Raw genomic sequence first — 22,234 nt, forward strand, 5'->3', positions numbered from 1 at the left:
ATGATATTGTCCAAAGTCTTTGATCCTTTGTTCCAAAGACCAATAGTAGCCATAGCACACTTGAGCTCTTCATCTTTCTTGATCATTAGTTCTTCTAAGGCAACTTGAGACATATTGAGAGTTTCAATCTTTTCTTCATACGTTGCATAGATTTGCTGTAGCTCATTCCTCTCTGTCTCACAAGTCAAGAGTTTCGCACATAGAGCTTGTCAATTACTAGAAATCTTAATGGCATCATTCCTAATCTCAGAAATCTCCTTCTCTAAATTGACATTCTCACTTTCATATGCTTTGAGTTTCGTAGTAAGTTTGTCATTCAATTTGGATAAGTTAAGAGATTCCTTATACAACTTTTCATAAGCTAGTTGAAGCTCTTCATCATCACTTCCCGACGATTCATCATTAGTGACATTCTCAACCGGCCTCTTCGGATACTCTATTTGTCCTTCAGTTTCAGAAGCCGCCATGAAAGCATGGAATTGTTCATGCCCCTCTTCACCTTGTGCATCATTGTCACTTTCATCTTTATCAGACTCTGATTCATCATCCCAAGTGATAGCAAAGGCTTTCTTCTTCCTTAAATGATTGGGGCATTCTTGAGCAAAGTGGCTAAATCCTTGGCATTCATAGCATTGGACTCTTTCAGAGTTCCCTTGTATCTTTCCTTTCTCCTTCTTGGTTATAGAATTAATTTTGAGTATATCTTTGCCTTTGGATTTATGAGTTGATTCTAAAAGATTAGGATTCTTTTTTAGAAAAGACTTTTTAAATTGGTTTACAAAAGCATCCATAATCTTGGAATCAATCTCACAATCCTCATCAGAATCCTTTCCAACTCTATGAATACTACTTAAAGCAATATCATCTTTTTGTTTCTTTTTGAAATTCCAATGCGCCTCATAAGTTTGGAGATTTCCAACCAAATGATCTAGCTTGAGGTTGTCAGCATCTTGAGCCTCCTTAATAGCCGTAACTTTTGGTTGGAACCAATCGGGCAAAAACCTCAAAATTTTTCCTACAATCTTTGATTCCAGTATTTTTTCACCTAAATTGAAGCTGGAATTTACAATGTCACTCAACTTCGCATAAAATTCATCAAATGTCTCACTATTTTTCAATGAAAGGTTTTCGAAACTAGACGTAAGCCTTTGAAGTTTTGAGCGCTTAATCAAAGGAGTGCCCTCATGAATAGTTTGTAAGATATCCCAAGCCTCTTTTGCTACTTCACAATTGCAAAGTTAGTTTTGCTCTATTCATTTGGACTCTCCTTCGTGAGAGCAAAATGTAATAATGTGTATGTCTTCCAACCCCACATCTTTCTCCCTGTTATTTAATCACTTTTGATGGTTAGATTAGGGTCACGTTTCAATTAGCATACCTTATGCATGCATTCATTCATCTTGTCTTGCATGCACCGAGGCTCGGCGCATCATTCAAACTGCATTATCATTTCAATGCTTTCTTCGAATACGTGTTTAACCGCATGTTATTTAATTGAATCATATGCTATATTAGTAGCTGAGCCTATTAGTTGCATTCTTTGCATGCGTTGCATTGGTTATTTTGCATAGATAGAAATCATTCATATTTTTCTAATTCATATCTTTTTAGCTTGGAGTACTACTACAACAAAAAACACATTTGGCGACCCAAAAATTTGTCGCCAAAAGTACAAATTCCGTCGCCAAAAGAATCGGCGACAAATATACAACTTGTCACCAAAGGCCTGTCACTAAAAGTATTGGCAACGAAATCAGAAATTGTCACCGTAGGTAAACATTTAGTGACAAGCAAAATTGGTCGCCAAAAATCATATATTTTGTCGCTATTAAATTATAATTTGTTGCTAAAAGGTTAAAATTTTGATAGGCTATGTAGTTTCAGCGACAAATAAATACGTCGCCAAAAGTACTATTTAACGACAAAATTAATTTGGTCGCTAAAAATCACATTTTTAGTGACAAGTAAGTTTTGGTTGCTAAAAGTTCTTGGAATAACCACTAACTTTTAGCGACAAAAACAATATGTTGTCGCCAAATATATTAACAGCGACCAAAATACCACCCGTCACTAAAAATTCAGTACACAAATTTTGATTTTAATAATTTTCCTGTTCAAAATAATCCAAAACACCTGTTTTCCTGTGCACAATATATACCAAATGTAATGTAAATAATAATACACCTGTGCAAGACATTCATACTAATTCAAAATTAATAACTATGAAAAATCCCAATAAACATAATTACAATTCTCTGACAATCTAAAACATGCATACCAAAGTACTTACAAACTACTAACATCAAACCCATAAATACATTACCAAATCCTATGTCAAAATATTTTCAAAATTACAACCAAATATTTTTATGTTAAACATCTAACCAACAAGTCATTTACTAAAATCCTATGTCAAAATATTTGCAAAAACACAAAACTTGCAAAAACACAAAACCAAATATTTTGATGCTAAACATTTGATCCATAAATCATTTACCAAAATCCTATGTCAAAATATTTTCAAAAACACAAAATCAAATCTGCTGATGCAGCCCAAACTATTTTCCACCATTGCCAATCTGTCACATGAAAAAAGAAAAAATAATATTAGATTGACAAAAAAAAAAAAAACCTCGATATGAACTTCACAATTTTGATTTTAATTTTGTAATGGGAAGTCCAATCGGGTGCTGTTTGCTTATACAACTCTATTTAGGCTTGAACAAGCTACCCGTGCCAAGTTTAGGTGGTTTCAGTGGTCATTTTGCAATTTTGGGCCCCGAACGGGCCTTTTAAGTCTTGTGTTTTACATTTTGTCTTCTAATTTTCTAACCGGAAATCCAATCGAGGTCCCGTTTGTTCCTACAAGTCTATTTAGGTTTGAACAAGCTGTCTGTGCCAAGTTTTGGTGGTTTCGGTTGTCATTTCGCAATTTCAGCTCCTGAACGAGCCTTTTAAGTCTTGTGTATTACAATTTTCCTTCTAATTTTCTAACCGAAGATCCAATAGAGGTCCCGTTTGTTCCTACAAGTCTATTTAGGCTTGAAAAGGCTGTCTGTGCCAAGTTTGGGTGGTTTCGGTAGTCATTTTGAAATTTTGGCCGCCGAACGGGCCTTTTAAGTCTTGTGTTTTACATTTTTTCTTCTAATTTTTTAACCGAAAATCCAATCGAGGTCCCGTTTGTTCCTACAAGTTTATTTAGGCTTGAACAAGCTGTCCGTGCCAAGTTTCGATGGTTTCGGTGGTCATTTCGCAATTTCAGCCCCCGAACGGGCCTTTTAAGTCTTGTGTTTTACAATTTTCCTTCTAATTTTCTAATCGGAGATCCAATTGAGGTCCTGTTTGCACCTACAAATCTACTTAGGCTTGAACAAGCTGTCCGTGCCACGTTTCGGTGGTTTCGGTAGTCATTTCGAAATTTCGGCCCCCAAACGGGCCTTTTAAGTCTTGTGTTTTACATTTTTCTTTCTAATTTTTTAACCGGAAATCCAATCGAGGTCCCGTTTGTTCCTACAAGTCTATTTAGGCTTGAAAAATCCGTCCATGCCAAGTTTTGGTAGTTTCGGTGGTCATTTTGCAATTTTGGCCCCCAAACGGGCCTTTTAAGTCTTGTGTTTTACAATTTTCCTTCTAATTTTCTAACCGGAGATCCAATCGAGGTCTCGTTTGATCCTACAAGCCTATTTAGGCTTGAACAAGCTGTCCGTGCCAAGTTTCGGTGGTTTCAGTGGTCATTTCGAAATTTCGACCCCCAAACGGGCCTTTTAAGTCTTGTATTTTACAATTTTCCTTCTAATTTTCTAACCGGAGATCCAAGCGAGGTCCCGTTTGTTCCTACAAGTCTATTTAGGCTTGAACAAGCTGTCTGTGCCAAGTTTCGGTGGTTTCGGTGGTCATTTCATAATTTTGGCCTTTTAAGTTTTGTGTTTTACAATTTTCCTTCTAATTTTCTAACCGGAGATCCAATAGAGGTCCCGTTTTTTCCTACAAGTCTATTTAGGCTTAAACAAGCTGTCCGTGCCAAGTTTCGGTGGTTTCGGTGGTCATTTCGCAATTTCGGCCCCCTAACGGGCCTTTTAAGTCTTGTGTTTTACAATTTTCCTTCTAATTTTCTAACCGTTGATCCAATCGAGGTCCCATTTGTTCAACACAACCAAACATATTAAATGAAATGCTTGTAGTGATTTGAAAAGTAAATTATGAAAAATATACTTACAAAAGTGTTTGTCAATAAGATTTCTCTGATGAAGTTTGTTACCACCATTGTTAGCTATGAGACGTGCTATGCTCTTCCCTCGAGTCTGACCCCTGACTTGTCTAAATGACGTATCTAGTCCCATTTTTTTGACAACTAGACTTATTAAATTTAATAAGGTTATATAGTTTCAAGATCATAGATGTAGAAACTAAAATGACTAACTTGATAAATAAATTAAAAATGTCCTAAAATATAGTCAAAGCTTACTTGATGTAGTAATTGCCCCCAACGAATGATTGCAGCTTCTTTATCTCTTTGCATTAGCCAATAACCTATAACATTTGAATTGTAAATCAAAGTTTAAATTAAAATTGCACTATACATGAAATCAATGGAGAGTGGACATGAAATGAATGTTATATGATGAAATTATTAAAAGGGTCACCGATACACAAAATATCTATCAAGATTTTGCCACAAAATTTCAGACTACACAGCAAAAAAATAAATTTGGTTGTATTCTAAGAAAATCTTATGTGGAAACTAATTTTCTAATTTGGTGATTGATGGAACTTACTTATCATTTGCTTTTCCAAGTCAATAAACAACCATATGAAGGTTTTCTTCTTTTATTTATTTATTTATTTTTTTTATCAGCAAAAAAAGAGAAACCTTTATAGATGGAAAATCATACAAGATATGAGATTACATCAAATAAAGGGAAGGAGTTTGGTGAGGAACCAAACCCGAAAGGAAAAAAAAAAACAGAAGAATAGAACACAGACAAAGAGAACCAAAAACAGAACAGAAAACTGAACAGAACAACCACAGCAGACACAGCAGAGAGGAAGGCAAACTTTGCATACATGGACCTTACACAGCAGATTCATCCATAAATTTCCAGCAGCCCACAAATTTCCAGCTCAAATCAGTTTAACAACTCAGCAAAACAAGATTTCCAACAAACATAGCAGAGCACAGCACAGCAAAGCAAATTTCAGCACCGCAAATTTCAGCATAACAAACATAGCACAGCAAATTTCAGCACTCCACCTTATATCAGTTCAGAGCAGTTCTGCTTTCCACATTAAGAAACAATATATTAAAAAAAAAAGGGGTGTGATTGAAGCAAGAATGTCAAGATGGGTGATTCCTGTTATATCAACAGCCATGTGGGATATAATCTAACTGTTTTCCCCTCCCATTCACCTTCCAAATGTTCTTTGTCAATAAGTTTGGCTAGTTCTCCTAGGTGGTTCCATCTTTTGAGCACCAAATTGAGGCACATCATCACCTTATTTGAATTCTTGAATAAAAAATATATTATTGACGTGCGATGGTAGGGGGAGAGGGGAAGAGAACGATGGAGAAGAGAGAATATGATAGAAAAAAAAGAGAGGAAGAAGATGGGCAGAGAAGAGAGAAGAGGGAAATTAAGTAAAGTCATTTTTTGGTGTAAAATGATTGTTTTATGAGAGGGCAATTACAAATTCAACATTTCTGTTAGGTCTGTTGGTGAACTAACTATGTCAGTGAAGCTCAATATAATTTCATGAAACTAGTGGGACTTGTTCTAATAAACCCAAACCTTATGAGAGAGCAGTGTAATTTACCCATTAAGTAACTTAGCAAAGTGTGCTGGCCCATTATCCAGTAATTAGAACTGTATAGGATACGGGATTGGTCTTGTGATTAAATGCATCTATTTTCTTTATCCTTACTTATGGCTCCACAAGACAAGCTGCAACACTCAGTTATGACTCTTTAAGTAATTCATTCTGCTAACCATAGGTGCTGCAACGATTCAAGTATACTTAAAAATGTCAATGGATTAGTTACCGTATAGGTCAAGTGGGTGGGTTATTAGTCTATGAGGAATTTTCATCTTATACCTAAGAGAATGTACAAATGTAGGGAAGTACATTACATTATAGGTAAACTTGACCAAACTAGCTGTTGCTAGACTTAAACTTAGAATGCTAATTCTCTCAGGCTGTGTTTGGCTATTGGATTTGTGTAAGGGTTTGTGGAGGGAAAAATAAACTTGACCAAACTAGCTGTTCCTGTGTGTACTTCTCTATGATGAGTATGTATATGTATTTTAATTATTTGTTTAATGAAAGTTGAAGTTTTTATAATTATTGTAATACAATTGCACAGTTGAAAGCCAATGCCAGAGTGGTCAAATCGCAGTGTATATAATGCATATGTATGTGTATGCTTATGCACCAGCTGGGGAAAATAACAAAAAAAAAAAACTCCACTTCATTCAGCTATAAAGGCCACTAAATTACAACATGATCAGAAACTTAACGTGCTTAACTATATCAGCAATCTTTTGTAGAGCTTGATGATGAGACTTCGCATCAGCTTATAAAATCGAATGAGCAAAAATGACATATCAGAAAAGCATAAAAGCATGAAGATCATTAAAAAATATCATTTGGTGGGAAAAATATCACACAAACAAGAGAGAATAAAATGTAGCATAAATGAAAGGAAGTCCAACTTATTTGCTATCACGCTGGTCAATCCCCAGTGCCAACCTAACCTTGTTCAAAGCAGCAGAAAAATATAGAAGACCCTAAACCTCAATATTAAAAATTTATTTGGTCTATTCTACTTAAAACAAACCAACTTCTACAAATGCCCTATGAATACAAATGTAAAGCAACAAATAACTGATCCACCATGAGGAGAAGACCTTCACAGGTAAGGCATAAAGATCAGATCAGATAACACTAATGGACAATCACAAATTGAAATTTTTTTTTTTTTTTAAAGTAAGAACACTAATGGATATAGGGTGCACTCAAAGGTAGAATTGCGGAACTAAATGAGTGAACTCAAAGGTATAATTGTGGACAATTTAAGAACAAGAAGAAAAAAAGAAGATATAGGGTGCAATTTTAGCAAAATTAAAAATAGCAAAGAAAATAAAGTAAAACTTCATGGCCAGAAGGTATCTAAAAAAGATAATTTTTAAAATCTTGAATCTATTATTTATAAAGAATGGTACATTAAGGAGGATGGATGAAATGGAAGAGTGCTTCAAAGGGTCGCGAGATCATAAGCTACCTATAACATTGAAGGGTTAAGTTTAATTTGACTGTTATGATGTCTGCTAGACTGCTATAATGCATGTTATAGAACATTGGGCTGTTAAGAAACAATATATTAAAAAAAAAGGGTGTGATTGAGGCAAGAATGTTAAGATGGGTGATTCCTGTTATAAAAAAAGCCAGAATAAGAGGTGAATTCATTCAGAATGGCCATCTACGATGAAGAACAAAGTGCTTGTAAGGAGGAGTAATTTGGTTCACAATGAAGATGCTAAAAAAAATATAAGAAGGCTAAGGAGGACGCTAAAAAAATATAAGAAGGCTAAGACCATAAGTCAGGCACGTATAGATCAACACAACAATTCAAACCATAAGCCCAAAACACCATTATTCTTGCCGCAGCTACCAGGTTTAAGGCATATGACACCAGCTCCTACACTCAGCAGGCCTCTACACTGCCTTCACAGACAGATCAGCCCAGCTACACTGGTGCCAGAGTAAAGGCTTCAGACCATACTGCTACAAGCCAATCTGCTACTCACCACTCTGCTACAATCCAACAGCAGGCTAACTCTGAGATGCCTGTGATATCAGCTTGCCTATATCCTGACAAGTCTTGTTCTCCGCTTCCATCCAACACTAGCACCAAACTACTTCCCATAGGAACCATAGAACCAAAAACATCAGCCATAATAGAGTAATTTGAACCACAAACAAAGTAATTTGACAGCAGATTCAACCACCCATCACTAGCATCAAACTTCTACCCATAGGAACCAAAAACAAAGTAATTTGACAGCAGATTCAACCACTATACAGCAAAGTCCAACTTCAGTCCAGCAAATCTGCCTAGCCTATTAGTTTTAAACCCAACAAAATAAGTTACCAACAAAACAATCAGAGTAAACAAACAGGCAAGCTGATATTGTAATAAAGTATAGATTAATTCAAGCTAATGTTCCATTCGGTAAATCTTTATTAGCAATTCTAATCAAAACAGGAGGCTTACGTTTGTGATGATCTTGTATTTATTCAGTTTTCATTAATCTAATTTTAAAAGTTTATTCCATAACTTTGTGTATATAACTCTGCAGTGCTCATTCTAATATATTGCAGTCAAAAGAGGCAACTTCAAGTAGTCTTCCTCTGATGATATATATGTACCTACCCCTCCTGCATTCCTAGGAATCAAAATTTGTATCTGCTTTGTTTGACTATTGTTCATTATTTAAATATTTTGATTTATTTAATCTTTGTCAGATTAATTAGCAGCCAATGGCCAAAAGCACACATTTGCATATTAATTAATAATAAATCCAAAGAGCCCAAACCCATTTGCCACCTTACTAATGTTAGTCCATTGTATCTGTACATATGAACAGATGAACTAGAATAAAATAAAATAAAAGTCAGACTGGCCCTTAATGGCCCTGAAAGGTTAATCTTTCCTAAACTATAGAGTTCTCCATAGCCCCTTTGTGTTTCTCCACCTTCGCAATAAAAATCAGATTGGCTCTTTATGGCCCTGAAAGGTTAATCTATATTTAACTATAAGAGTTCTCCATAGCCCCTTTGTGTTTCTCCACCACCCCCACCCTCACCCTCTTTCACTAAACTGTTTCTTGAAACAAAGACATGAATCTTTTAAGGACCAGTACTCCTGCTTCAAATGCAACTATGGTCTTATCCCATGGTTAGTCTTCTTCTCCTATGGGTGCTGCTGTTGATTTCTCCAAAATATATGTAACAAATAAATCTAGGTTAAAATTCTAAGACCGGTCCCCCAAATTCTCATGGGCCCGGAGGGATGGATCAGGATGTTGACTTATCTGCAAAAGTAGTACAATGGTTACAAGTAAGAGCTCTCTCTCTCTCTCGGTAAATTTTTGGCTTGTTTGTTATGTGTATATTAGTATATATATATTATTAGGGAGTGATCAAAAAAGCCGAGAATCTAGTACAAAAATTCAAATTCTAGTTCACATCAACAACCCAGAAAATATAAAAATAGAAAACAATGAAAATGACTCTAATTAGTCACATAGTCAAAGAAATTGCTCATACAAATTCTAGTCCACTGCAACTTTTTGTCTCTTTCAAACCAATACACAAACACATGGTGGGTGTGAAAAAACCACTTACAAAATGCACACCAAAAAACAATTACTCAAGATCACCTATAATTACTATGATGTCTCTGAAATCTTCAAAATATTCACAAAAGTCAAAGCTTAATGCCTAGCACAAAACATTGGTTCAACAAATGATCAAACTACCAAACTCAAACCAGATTTCACAAGAATCAAAATCTATAAGGTGAGACAGTGCCGAATGAAAATCTATAAGGTGAGACAGTGCCGAATGTGTTGTGTTCTGCAATGCCGAATGAAATTGATGATAAAGAAGAAAGAGAGGAAGATGAGACAGTGTGAGAGAGTGAGAGGGAGAAGGAGAAGGAGAGGGAAAGAGAGACGAAGAAGAGGGAGAGAAGACATACCTTTTGTCTTCTGTTGTGCCGCTTCAGGTTGTGGAATGAGAAGACGAAGAAGATTCATCTTAGGTCACTCTTGTTTATTTGGTCATAAAAAAAAAAAAAACAAATTCAAAACGACGTCGTTTTGACAAGAAATTTATTGGCGACGAAAATTATTATGTTGCCATAAATATCATTCACCTTTCAGCGACTATTTTATTGCCGTCGCCAAAACGTCCAAATTGGCGACAAACATTTTTGTCGCCAAATGTTAATTTCGTCGCCAAAACTTTTTTAGCGCTCCCGCCCAAAAAATTAATTTCGCGCCAACCATTTTTGGCGACGAATTTAGACATTTGTTGCTAATGGTGTAGTTTTTGGCAACGAACACGTATATTGTCGCCAAAAACATACAATTGGCAACTAAATTCAATTTGGTTGCTAAAAAACGTCGCCAAAAATGCTTTTTGTTGTAGTGACTAGGTGAGTTTTTACTGCTTTAGCATACTTGCACGAGTATGAGTGATTGCCATGACTATCATGCTTGCCATGAGTCTAAATGCTTATTCGATAAACTGCTTGAATGCCTGTGGATGAAGGCTTGTTGCTTAAATTGGAACGATTCAACGAATGCAAATTTTTTAGCCCACTTTGTTGAGTGCCAAATCAGTTTTAAGGCCACTATGTTTGGTGGCAAATTCACAAACTTTAAACCCACCTGAGGTGGAAAATTCAAACCCTTTTCACAAAACAAACATGAACTTGAATTGTTCCAAATTGATTAGTAGAGGTAAAGCTTAGTAGAGGCCGATCACATGATTAGTAGAGGTCGATAACTGGAACAAGTGCATATTTGCCCGATCCAAATTGATTCTATACTTGTTTGTGCGCATCACATAGTAAAGTTAGCCTAATAACCGGAACAAGTGCATACAATGTTGATAAAAATCATATCATGATTACTAGAGACTGATCTTTGATCGGGCAAGCGGGGTTGCGCAAGCGGGGTTGCGCAAGCGGGGTTGCTCAATTCTTGACCTTCCCCTCTCGTACCTAAGTTCTCGAGCCGAGGCAATCTTGGTGATGACGGACACGTGGCCTTTGACACGAGTCATGGGTTTCCTAAATTTTTTAAAAATAAAATATTTAGATGAGACTTTGTATCTGGCAAAGCAGTCCAATTTTGACATTTTTTATTCAAAAATTGATTTTCCAAAAGATTTTCCGAATTGGGACTCTTTGGTGTTTATCAATTTTACATTGCACTTGTGAGATTACATTCAAAATCGCGGGAGTCTAAACTGTAGGGCTTCTTTTAGAGTTTTCGAAAAGGGGCTCCAAAAAGCCGAGCTGCAATTTCTGGCGACTCCATTGGGGATTTAGAGAACTTGACTCGAACTCATGATATGGCATTTTATCTACACTTATGTGTTTCTTTGCATTTGCATTTGCATTGGCGCGCCTAAGTCGCTATGTTTTCCATCTGCTATTCCTGAACGGTTTGCCGGAGGCTTGCTTGGAAGAGCTTTCCAAAAGGTTGACCGGTTGTGGGCTATGCCACGATGGGAACACAATCCCTGGATCTGAACTACAGTTGTACCGTTTGATCCTCCTTTCATTTCTTGGTGTTTGGTGTGAGAGGTATATTAAGTAGTCTTGCTGAGGTACCCTTTTTTGACCAATCGGCCTAGTTGCATGTCGAAAGCCATAGAGACTGTTCCAAACTAGGATAGGTTGCTCACCCGAATGCAGGATTGTGTGAAACCACTTTGCTTGAATAGTTAACCCTAGCTCCTGACAAAACTAGGGCACGGTAACCCTACCCCATCATAGGGGTGTTTTGGTTCTCACTTAACTGGTATGTGCTTTTAGAGTGAAACTCTATAAGAACGTATGTATCAGTTGCAAGTTTGGGTATCAAATTTGGGGGCAGAGATCAGTGTTGAGTATACTGTTGCAGCTTTTGATTACAACTGTGTCTTGTTCACATCTGAGCTGAGGTGTTGTCCAGTTTCTGATTTTTTCTTTTCTTTTGCTTTATTTCTTTTTGCAACGTAGTTTATCACAGTTGCTTCAGATGATTCTGTTACCCCCCAAGTACTCTGGACCTGTGTAAGAAGGCTTTACCGATCAGGGGATCTTGTTAGGGCATAACCAGTGTTTGCTTCACTCCCACCGATTACAAGACGGAGGAGGGTTAGGCATAATTCACCAGTCTAGCAGTCACCTTTTACTTCACCTACGCCCAGTCAGGCTTAGTCTTCTGCTTCCACTCTAGTGAGAGATTATTCGCCAGTTCTAATGGCTCAACATCCCCCAGTTGGCATGGAAGATATGCTCTGTCATCTCCAACAAACCATTAAAACCATGTAGCTAGATGCTCCCGCTAAGCTGTGGTTACAGCCACCAAGCGGAAGTAATAAATAGACTGCAGCAGCAACAACCACTATAAGCAGCGGCTTCTGCTTCCCATGCACCTCCAGTGGGTATTCTAGCACCCGGAGTCACTATCAATGTCCAAGAGAATCTGGGCATTCTAGTAGATCTGATCCCACCGCAAACCTCTAAGGCACTAGTGTACCAAACTGAGGTGCCATTTGCATTCGAGGTTGACCCCACTGCACTGAAGGTCAATAAGTAGAAAAGCTTTTAAAGCAGGCACAGGGTGTGAACTTAATCCCTGACATTGAGGATGGATATACAGACTCCGCAGTAACTCTGCCAGATAGATTCAAGATGCCACACATAGACCGGTTCAATGGCTCCAGGGATCCCATGGTCCATTTGCAGTTATTCTCAGATATTCTACGGCCAATGGGCCTCACCAGACTTAAAAAGTTGTTACTTTTCGGTTGGACTTTGTCGGGATAACAACTATCTGGTATGCAAAATTAAAAGACTCTGTGAAACGGAGCTTGGAGGAAATGGTTGAGGCCTTCATCGCACAGTACTCTTACAATACCCAGATTGAGGTCATAACCCGTGATCTTGAGGCAACCCGACAAGAGCCAAAGGAGGGCTTCTAGGACTTTGTGACTCGATGGAGGGCTAAGGCCTCGATGATGGCTATCAGACCATCTGAGAAGGATCAAATTAGAATGGCGGTCCGCAATCTGCCAAAGAAATTACTGCAGAAGATGATAGTCTTGCAATTGTTTACATTCACTGAGCTTCATGAGATAGGGGTTCAGATTGAAGGTGCGATGAAACAGGGGCTGATAGCCGATGGGAAGGAACAGCCCAAAAGGTCCTTTACACGCAGTTCCAATGCAGCCACGAGTGGTAGCACCTCTGAACGGCCTTCGGATGTGAGGATGGTCACCACCACACCCAAGACCGCCAACCCTTTTGCCAGTACATCTAACACAGCTCCACAAACCTCAACCAGCCAGGCCCAATCTCAAAGGGTCTTTACCCCGCTCTACATGCCTTTATCCAAAGCCCTAGGGGTCTTGATCAAAAAAGGGCATCTTAAGCAACTAGAGCCTCGCCCTCTACCTGATCCTCTCCCCCCAAAACACAACCCGACCAAATACTGTGTTTTTCACTAGTAGCACGGTCATGACACTGATCAATGCTATAGGCTGCATCATGAGATTCAAGATCTCATCGACAATAAGGTGATAGCACCTCCTCAAAAACCCAATGTCACTACAAATCCTCTTCCACCAATTAATCAATTCCTTTTACCCCAGCATATAAGCCTCATCCACACACTATTCATCCCCTATGAGCCCAGTATATATATCATCCCTTCCTACCTACCTAAACCGGCTTGTTCATCTCTGAGAGCATGGACTTGTGCATGATGAACACGTCTACACTCCAACCTGAACCCGTGGTGGTGACAGTGGTAAATGAAGGGAGGTTGGCGTTGGTGGAAAATGCCAGTCCATTGCCCGAGGGCTCTAAGGACTTATCTGAAAGGGTGTACAATCCATATTGCTATATTGTGCCAATCAATCAAGCTAAGCTGGAAGTGGTATTGCCGGCAGAGATGGAGGTCAGTGTAGTTCGAGAGGATGGCCCAAGTCAGGGTTAGATGATCTGGCCGACCTAGAGGAAGACATAGACAATTTGTAGTTCTTTGATGAGCAAGATCAAAGGGACGTGCATATTGATTGGTTTGATCTGAATGGGTCGACAGACAATTCTGGATGGTTAAGTGATGAACCCGATAAAGATGAGGGAACTGAATTGAAGCCGGATGAACAGAGTAAGAAGCCGCACTGAAGCGTTTTGAGCAAGAAATGGGTGAAAACAATAGGAAAGCTGGAAAAGCCCAACACCCTACGGGGGAGATTTCTGACGCGAAGATAATCCGAACGGAGCCAGACAAATGCTTGTCGGCTGTCGAAGGAATCTGGTGGGATGATGATGGCCTACACCTGGCTCATACTGATGAGGATTGGGGTGAAGACTTTCCTGACAACACTTGGTATGTGGAAGAGGTCGACCATATGATGAGAAGTGGCTAATACTTCAAACCACCGCATTTGGACCAACCCGAGGCATCCGGGAAGGATAAAGAAGTTGAGAAGTAGAAAGAAAAATAGATGGAAGAAGAGATTGTGTTGAAACAATTGAAGAAGATCCAAGCTGATATATCTATCTGGGATTTGTTTATGGCTTTGCGAGTGTACAGACAGGCTGTACTGTCGACGATGGAAAAAGCTAAGTTGTCCATTGACACTATCTCGGAACAACTGGTAAGATTAGTCTTCCCAGGAGGCGTTGCGCCAACTCTAACTTTCTCAAACAAGGAATTGTTAGAGGAAGGCTCTGCACATAACAAGTCTCTATACATATCAGTAGAGTGTCGAGAAAAGTGGGTGCCAGTGGTATTGGTCGGCACTGGGTTAGCAATCAACGTCTGCCCATCTCGTACAGCATATGCCATTGACCTGAAACTAGTGGATTTCGTGCCTACAGCCTAGGTGATTCGGGCGTATGACAATACCAGCAAAGAGGTAATGGGAACAGTACAGATCAGAGTACAGGTCGGCCTAGCTCAACAAGATATTAAGTTTTATGTCCTGGTTATTCCAGCCACTTTCAATTTACTACTTGGGTGACCCTGGCTGCACCAAGTGAAAGCTGTCCTTTCCACCCTCCACCAAATACTGAAGTACCCCCACGAGAAAGGGGTGGCCATAGTCTTTGGGAATTCATCTATTCATCCTCTTCTAGAGGTTACTACACCTGTGCTGGAGATTGTGCATGGCGAAGAGGATGTTTTCCTATCAGGGTTTACCTTGGCTGAGGCCCAGGTAGTGCAGAATATCTTGGCTGTTGATGAGGGCTTGTATGTCAACGCCCAATCTGTATACTTCATGAACATGCTCCAACATATGCCAGGAATTGGTTGAACCGATTGCTGAAGCTGCAAAATGCACAGAGAGTAATTTCAACCGCAACGAGCTCGAAGAAGGAGCAGCACTGGCATGTCTCCTTTCGGATCCTTGGATCGACTCAGAGAGCTTGGAGGATAACCTGACCGTTTCCATGATCAGGGACCAACCAGGTGTGAACCCTGCTAGCAGCATTCTGGATGCATCTGATGCACCCTCTCTCATTTGGCAGCTGGAGGAGGGCTACCTGTCTTATAGTTTTGAGTCGGGTAGTGAGCTAGAATCTGATTCCACAGAGTCTGTGGAGTCGGAATCAGATTCTGGTTCTTCTAAGTCAGAGTCCGATATTCTTGGGGGTGATAACCCTGATGCCAAGTGTAGACGCACCCCCGGGGGCTTCATGCTACAGTTCAGACTTAATTGTCACGGTTCTTAATCTGATCTCACAATGTGCAATGTGAGGTTGATAAATCACCAAAGAGTCCAAATCCGGCAAATCGTTTTGGAAAACTGATTTTTAAGAAAGAAGTGCCAAACATGGACTGCTTTGCCAGATACAGAGTCGCCACCTAAATATTTTATTTTGGAGAAATTTGGAAAATGGTTCGAGGTTTGCTACTCACAAGTAGGCTAAAACACGGATTTCAATGAATTGTTCCAATTCAAGTAATCCAACCTTCACCCACAAGCATTCAGGCAGTTTAAATCACATAAGCAAATAGCCTCATAGCCAGCACGCTTTCAGGGTAATCAATTACACACATGCAGTATGCTACAGCGTAAACACTTACAGTGTACTCCAAGCCAAAACAGAAACTAGTTAGTAATCAATGCATGATCCTAGTTCATGTTAAGATGGCTAATGCAACACATGCAAAATGCAACTAGAAATAGGCTCGTCTATTCTAATATGACATATAAGATGAGGCAATTGATACATGTATTCAAGCTAGAATTGAAGTACGATGCAGTTAGTATGATGCGCCGAGCCCGGTGCATGCAATATAGATAAATGGATGCAGACATGCAGACATAAGTATGCTAGACAAATGAATGGATGTAAACATGCAAAGCATAAGTATGCTAATTGAAAAATGACCTAAAACTAACCAACAAAAGCAGGTAAGTAAAAGGGAGAAAGAAATGGAGGTTGCAAGACATGCACACACGCACGCACAATTATTACAAAATTGGCCCTCTGGACGGAGGGTCCGAATGAATAATACATGCCAACTAATTAACTAACTAACAAGCCAATTAATTATTACATAACCAAATTGAATAACTAGCTACAACTAATTATTACAACGCTTAATTAATTAACTACAAAACCAAAATACTAACTAACAAGTAAGCAATTAAACAAAGCTGCCTCGGCAAGTTGAAGAAGGTGAACATGCATGCTCAGTTCAGTTTCTCGCCTCGAAATGCCTTCTGGTTGCTCTTTTGAGGCTTTGCTGGCAAGGTGTCTTCCAGTGCTTATTGCTGAAACTTACCAAAACACTGCTGGGGAGTGCATCATTGGCCTGCCGGCCATGGAGATGCTGCCGACCACATGCCGGCCAAGGATAGTACATTGCCAGCTAAGGATGAGGAGGTGCCGGCCATCTGTAGGGCACTACCGGCCACTGATGTGCTGTGACACCAAGCTGCAACAAAGCACAAAATAGAGGAAATGGAGGGTCTCCCAAGGGTATGTACGCACAATGCCACCCCATATCATCTTGAAACATCAAGGGAGAGGCATAGTCGGATCCACGACCATCAATCACGCATCCCGATGCATGATGGCCAAAGATCCAACTTGTGCAAATCAACATGAAATGAATGCACGAATAAACACATAAAGCCTAAAACTCTATCATGGATCATCAAGAGCGTCGACGATCAAGAATTGAGACACGTTTCATCACTTGAAGTATGAAACGCCCTTCATTCCTCGTGCTTGGATAAACACTTAATCCAAACAACAATGCAACACAAGCATGACAAACATGCGACTCAAGCAAGCAAACATGCAATGCAATATGAACAACCTAGCAAGGCTAATGGCGTGCAACAACATGTGATATAACAAGCATGCAACAACATGCAAAAATGGATAAGCATGTAACAACATGCAAACATGCAAGCATGCATCACATGTAAGGTGACAAGCATGCAACAACATGCAAAAGATGGACTTAAACCAATGTGCGCAGACCTCAGCCATGCCCCAATCAGTGGCCATAAGGTGCTAAATTGATGGTACAAAATGCTAGACAAGCATGCATGCCAATGGGCCCAAGAATTAAGGCATAAAGATGCAACTCTTAAGCACATTTAAGGAGTGAAAAGCATGCAAGTATGACAATACTACATGCTCTGAAATGATGTTAGGAATGATGCCAAATCACGCACATAACACAAACATGGCATGCATGAAGCTCGAAAGCTAAGAACTAGCAAAGGGACTTAAGCCATGGCCATACAAAGCAAGCCCCAAAGGGCTAAGGGAACCTAAAATAGTCCCAAGGTTGGTCCAAACAAGGCCAAAAACAAGCTCGAAGCTAGCCAACACAAGCTAGAACACAGGGCCAAAAACATGGAGCATGCAAGGCTACAAAAGAGGCAATGCACTACACCTATTGAAACCAAACATCGCCTGACTTGGACAGCATAAAACAGAGTTACATCATGGTATAACAAGACTAAAAATGCACTAATATGATGAGCCAAAGGCTTAGGCTTAGTGGCATGCACAAAAGTTCATTCTTGAGGCATAAAGCACAAACTCTTCAAGGCATTCAAAGCATGTCAAATGCAAGTGTATGGCCACATTTCATGGACTGAAATAACATTTAGAATGATGGCAAAACATGCAAACATCACATCTATGGCATGGTAGGCGCCTCAAAACCCAAGGCTAGCCGAAGCATTTACACTATAGCTATACAAAACATGAGTGATATGACCATGGAAGCCCAAAATAGTCCTAGGACAGCCCAAAATAAGAATAAAATCATGCTGGAGCAAAGCCAAAATATGCTAGGATGATGAGTCAAAACATCATGCACATAAAGCTAGTAAGCAAGATTTGTTCTACAAGTATATGAAGCATGCAAAGGATGACCAAACCAACTATGGACAGAGTTATGTCATGGCAAAACATCACTAAAAACATGCTGGAATGGACTCAACATAAGCTAGGATGACATGCTAAAGCAAGAAGCATATAAAGCTAGTTTATGAGATTTACACTACAGGTGTATCATGCATGCATTGAGTGACAAAACCAACCCAAAAAAGATCTAAGGCATGGTAAAACATCACCAAAAACCTACTGAAATGGACTCAACACAAGCTAGGAAAACATGCTACTTTGATGAGCTACAAATGGGATTACACTACACATACAAGATGCATGCACAAAGCGACCAAACCAGCCATGGACAGAGCCAAGGCAGGTCCTAAAAGTCACAAAAAGGGGCCTGAACCAAGCCTCAAAAGTACAGAGAGGCATGCTCCTTTGGAAGGCCAAAAATGCAAGCAAACAAAAACCAAAAGAGAGGGGGTCACCCCCTTTGATTTGAGGCCTCAAAACCACATGCCTACCACTGAAAATCCACTAGATTTCAGTGGTTAGAAGGCCAAACCAAGGCTAGCTCGAAGGCCTTAAGGCATGGCTCAAAACAAGGCCAAACAAGAAGGTTGAAGACCCTCAACAGCACAATGACCTTAAACAACTACCAAAAGCACTCAAATACAAGACTTTTTTCAGTTGAAAGCAAGACCTAAAACAATATGCAAGAATGGACAAAATGAGATACAAAAAAGTGCTAAAATGGGGAAGAAGCTCACCCTTGAAGTCCAACTTCGAAACCAGCAACCTCAGGGGCCAAAAACTCACTTTAAGAGCTCAAGTAACCTTCCCAAGAACCTCAGTCCAATGGTGGTGGTGTATCTCTATGTGTTGTGGTGTAAAAGTGCAAGAAAAATGGACTAAACCACAACATTATAGAGAGAGAGTAAGAAATATAGAGAGAGAAAGCTATATCTCTTCTAAAAAGGCTCAACCTCTGCTAAGGAGAGAGGCTCTCCCCTTATATAGAGGGAAAACAATGCAAAGCTTCTTCAAAAAGCTTAGCAAGAGGTTCATCCCTCCATACACGTGTATGGAGGGGAGATGAAAGGATTCCAGCTGGCTCAAAAGATCTGAAGTGAAACCAGCTGAGACAGGGGGTCTGCCAGCCATCAGTGGCTCACTGATGGCCAGCATGCTTCATCAGTGGCCCGCAGAAACAAAGGCATGGCCGGCAGTTCCAGACCATGGCCGGCAGTGCACCAAGAAAAACATTCTGAAAGGACCAAATCATGGTCCAAGAATAGGGCAGAAAGGATACAGGGTTTGGAAAGCTCAAACCTGTGACGTTCCGTCGCGAAAGTTGAATACCCGACGAGCAATCGAGCTAGTGGCTAGATGTACCTGAAAGCACAACTGAGTCTTGAGGACGGTCAAAAATGGGGTGCCTACAGTTGCCCCTCTTTGACAGAACTCGAAAGTCACAAAGTGACGTGAATGAGTGTCAAAGCCCAGAGACGACCCATTTTTGACAAGGCCGAAGACTCCGGCAAACACTCAATATAAGCATGTAAAGATGCACCCGGAGGCTGGGGAAAAATGCAAATGATATGCAAGATGCAAAGGCATAACTTATGATTATGCAAAGAAAAACTGTAATGAAGCAATTATATACAATAAATGCAACAGTTTTAAGCAAGTGAATAAGAAATAACAGTCCTACATGTTTCAACAGAAAGGATGTAAGAAAATTATGCAATTCTCACCACGTCTCAAGTGGAGTACATACAATACCGTGCGGTTCGTCTGGTCGCACCAACTTCCAATGAACCGTACATACAATATCGTGCCTGTAAAAGAAAGAAACTCAACAGGTACAATATCATTAGAAACATGCATAACAATGCAAGTGAAAAGTGCGTGACAACGCAAGTGGATGGGTGCAAAACAATGCAATCCTGTGGGTACGAGACAACACGAATGGAACATGCGTAATAGCGCAAGTATAGAAGTAAAGCATGCGTGACAGCGCATGTAAAACAAGTAGAACATGCGTGACAGCGCAAGTAAAGCATGCGTAACAACGCAGGTCAAAGAAGTAGACATGCGTAACAGCGCAGGTAAAACATGCGTAGCAGCGCAAGTAAAGAAGTAGACATGCGTAACAGCATAAGTAAAACATGCGGTATAGCACAGGTTAAGAAAATAAAACATGCGGTACAGCGCAGGTTAAGAAAGTAAGTGCGTAATAGCGCAAGATAAGAAAATAAATGCGCAACATCGCACATAACTTGCATAACAGCGCAAGATAAGATAAGTAAGTGCGTAACATCGCATATAACCTGTGTAATAGCACAAGATAAGATAACAAGTGCGTAACAACGCACATAACCTGCGTAACAACGCAAGTTAAAGAAAATAAATGCGTAACAGCGCACATAACCTGCGTAACAGCGCAAGTTTGGATAAATAAGTGCGTAACAGCACACATAACCTGCGTAACAGCGCAAGATAAGATAACAAGTGCGTACACATAACCTGCGTAACAGCGCAAGTTAAAGAAAACATATGCGTAACAGCGCACATAACCTGCGTAACAACGCAAGTTAGGATAAGTAAGTGCGTAACAGCGCACATAACCTGCGTAACAGCGCAAGTTAAAGAAAACAAATGCATAACAGCGCACATAACCTGCGTAACAACGCAAGTTAGGATAAGTAAGTGCGTAACAGCACATATAACCTGCGTAACAGCGGAAGATAAGATAACAAGTGCGTAATAGCGCACATAACCTGCGTAACAGCGCAAGTTAAAGAAAACAAATGCGTAACAACTCACATAACCTGCATAACAGCGCAAGTTAAAGAAAATAAGTGCGTAACAGCACACATAACCTGCGTAACAGCGCAAGTTAAAGAAAACAAATACGTAACAACGTACATAACCTGTATAGCAGCGCAAGTTAAAGAAAACAAATGCGTAACAGCGCAAGTTAAAGAAAATAAGTGAGTAACAACGCACATAACCTGCGTAACAGTGCAAATTAAAGAAAATAAGTGCGTAACAACGCACATAACCTGCGTAACAGCGCAAGTTAAAGGAGGGTGCGAAACAACACAAAATAACAAGCGTAACAGCGCAAGTTAAAGAAGGGTGCAAAACAATGCAAAATAACAAGCTCACAGTGCAAGTTAAATAAGGGTGTGAAACAACGCAAAATAACAAGCGTAACAGCGCAAGTTAAAGGAGTAATACGAGATGCAAAACAATGCAAGTTTAGATGAGATGCAAAACAATGCAGGTTTAATGAGATGCAAAACAATGCAGGTTTAATGAGATACAAAACAATGCAAATATAAACTAGATGCAAGACAATGCGAATATATACTAGATGCAAAACAATGCAAATATAAACTAGAATGGGTGTTTAATATAACAAGCGAATGCTAGGTGATAACAATCAAACAAAAAAAAACAAAACATGCTTGATAAAGACATCTTGAAAGGGGACTTCCGGTTTACCTCCCGGAAGGTTTGGGATGCGTCAAAAGGATACACCTTGTACGCATTGATGGGCGACGACCATCGTACATTAAGGACATGATTTCCGGGTTTCCATGGAGGCGTTTTGAATCAAATTTTGAGCATTCCTCAGGATTATTGGAACCCAGGGACACATACGAAGATCAAATAGGCAGAGAAAGCTGGTAGAGGACTTTTGGCCATCAGGGAGAGCCGTCGGCTACTGCCGGCCATCGATAGAGTGGTGCCGGCCATCGATGTGCCCCCGCCGGCCATCGGTGGCAGATTTCGGGCAAAATGGTCTTTTCGGCCATGGGTCTTTAAATAGGCCCAAAATTACTCCATTTCCTCACAAACCCTTGCATAGAAAACATTTCTCTTCCCCCCTAGGTGTGCCTTCTCTCTAGATTTGAGCATTCTACGCGTTTCCCAACACCCTAAACAACTTTGAATCGTTAAAGACTCTTGGTTTTCTTCGATTTGAACCGATCAGAAATTGAATCTGAGGTGCCTTTCATCATTTCCCCCATTCAAGGATCATTTTCTCCGAACTTCTCTTGATGTTAG

General features: G+C 39.8%; 1 long non-coding RNA gene across 1 annotated transcript; it reads right to left on the reverse strand.

Annotated features, from left to right (window-relative positions):
• Nucleotides 1-2,203: 2,203 nt before the first annotated feature.
• On the reverse strand, nucleotides 2,204-4,532 carry LOC145794638 (uncharacterized). Its single transcript, XR_014334566.1, has 2 exons — nucleotides 4,466-4,532; nucleotides 2,204-2,579 (listed from the first exon to the last, which is right to left on the reverse strand). It is a non-coding gene; the product is annotated as an uncharacterized LOC145794638 (long non-coding RNA).
• Nucleotides 4,533-22,234: the final 17,702 nt, after the last annotated feature.

The sequence above is a fragment of the Camellia sinensis genome, chromosome 7 (genome assembly GCF_055761805.1).
Source record: "Camellia sinensis isolate YWXY chromosome 7, ASM5576180v1, whole genome shotgun sequence".
NCBI lineage: Eukaryota > Viridiplantae > Streptophyta > Magnoliopsida > Ericales > Theaceae > Camellia > Camellia sinensis.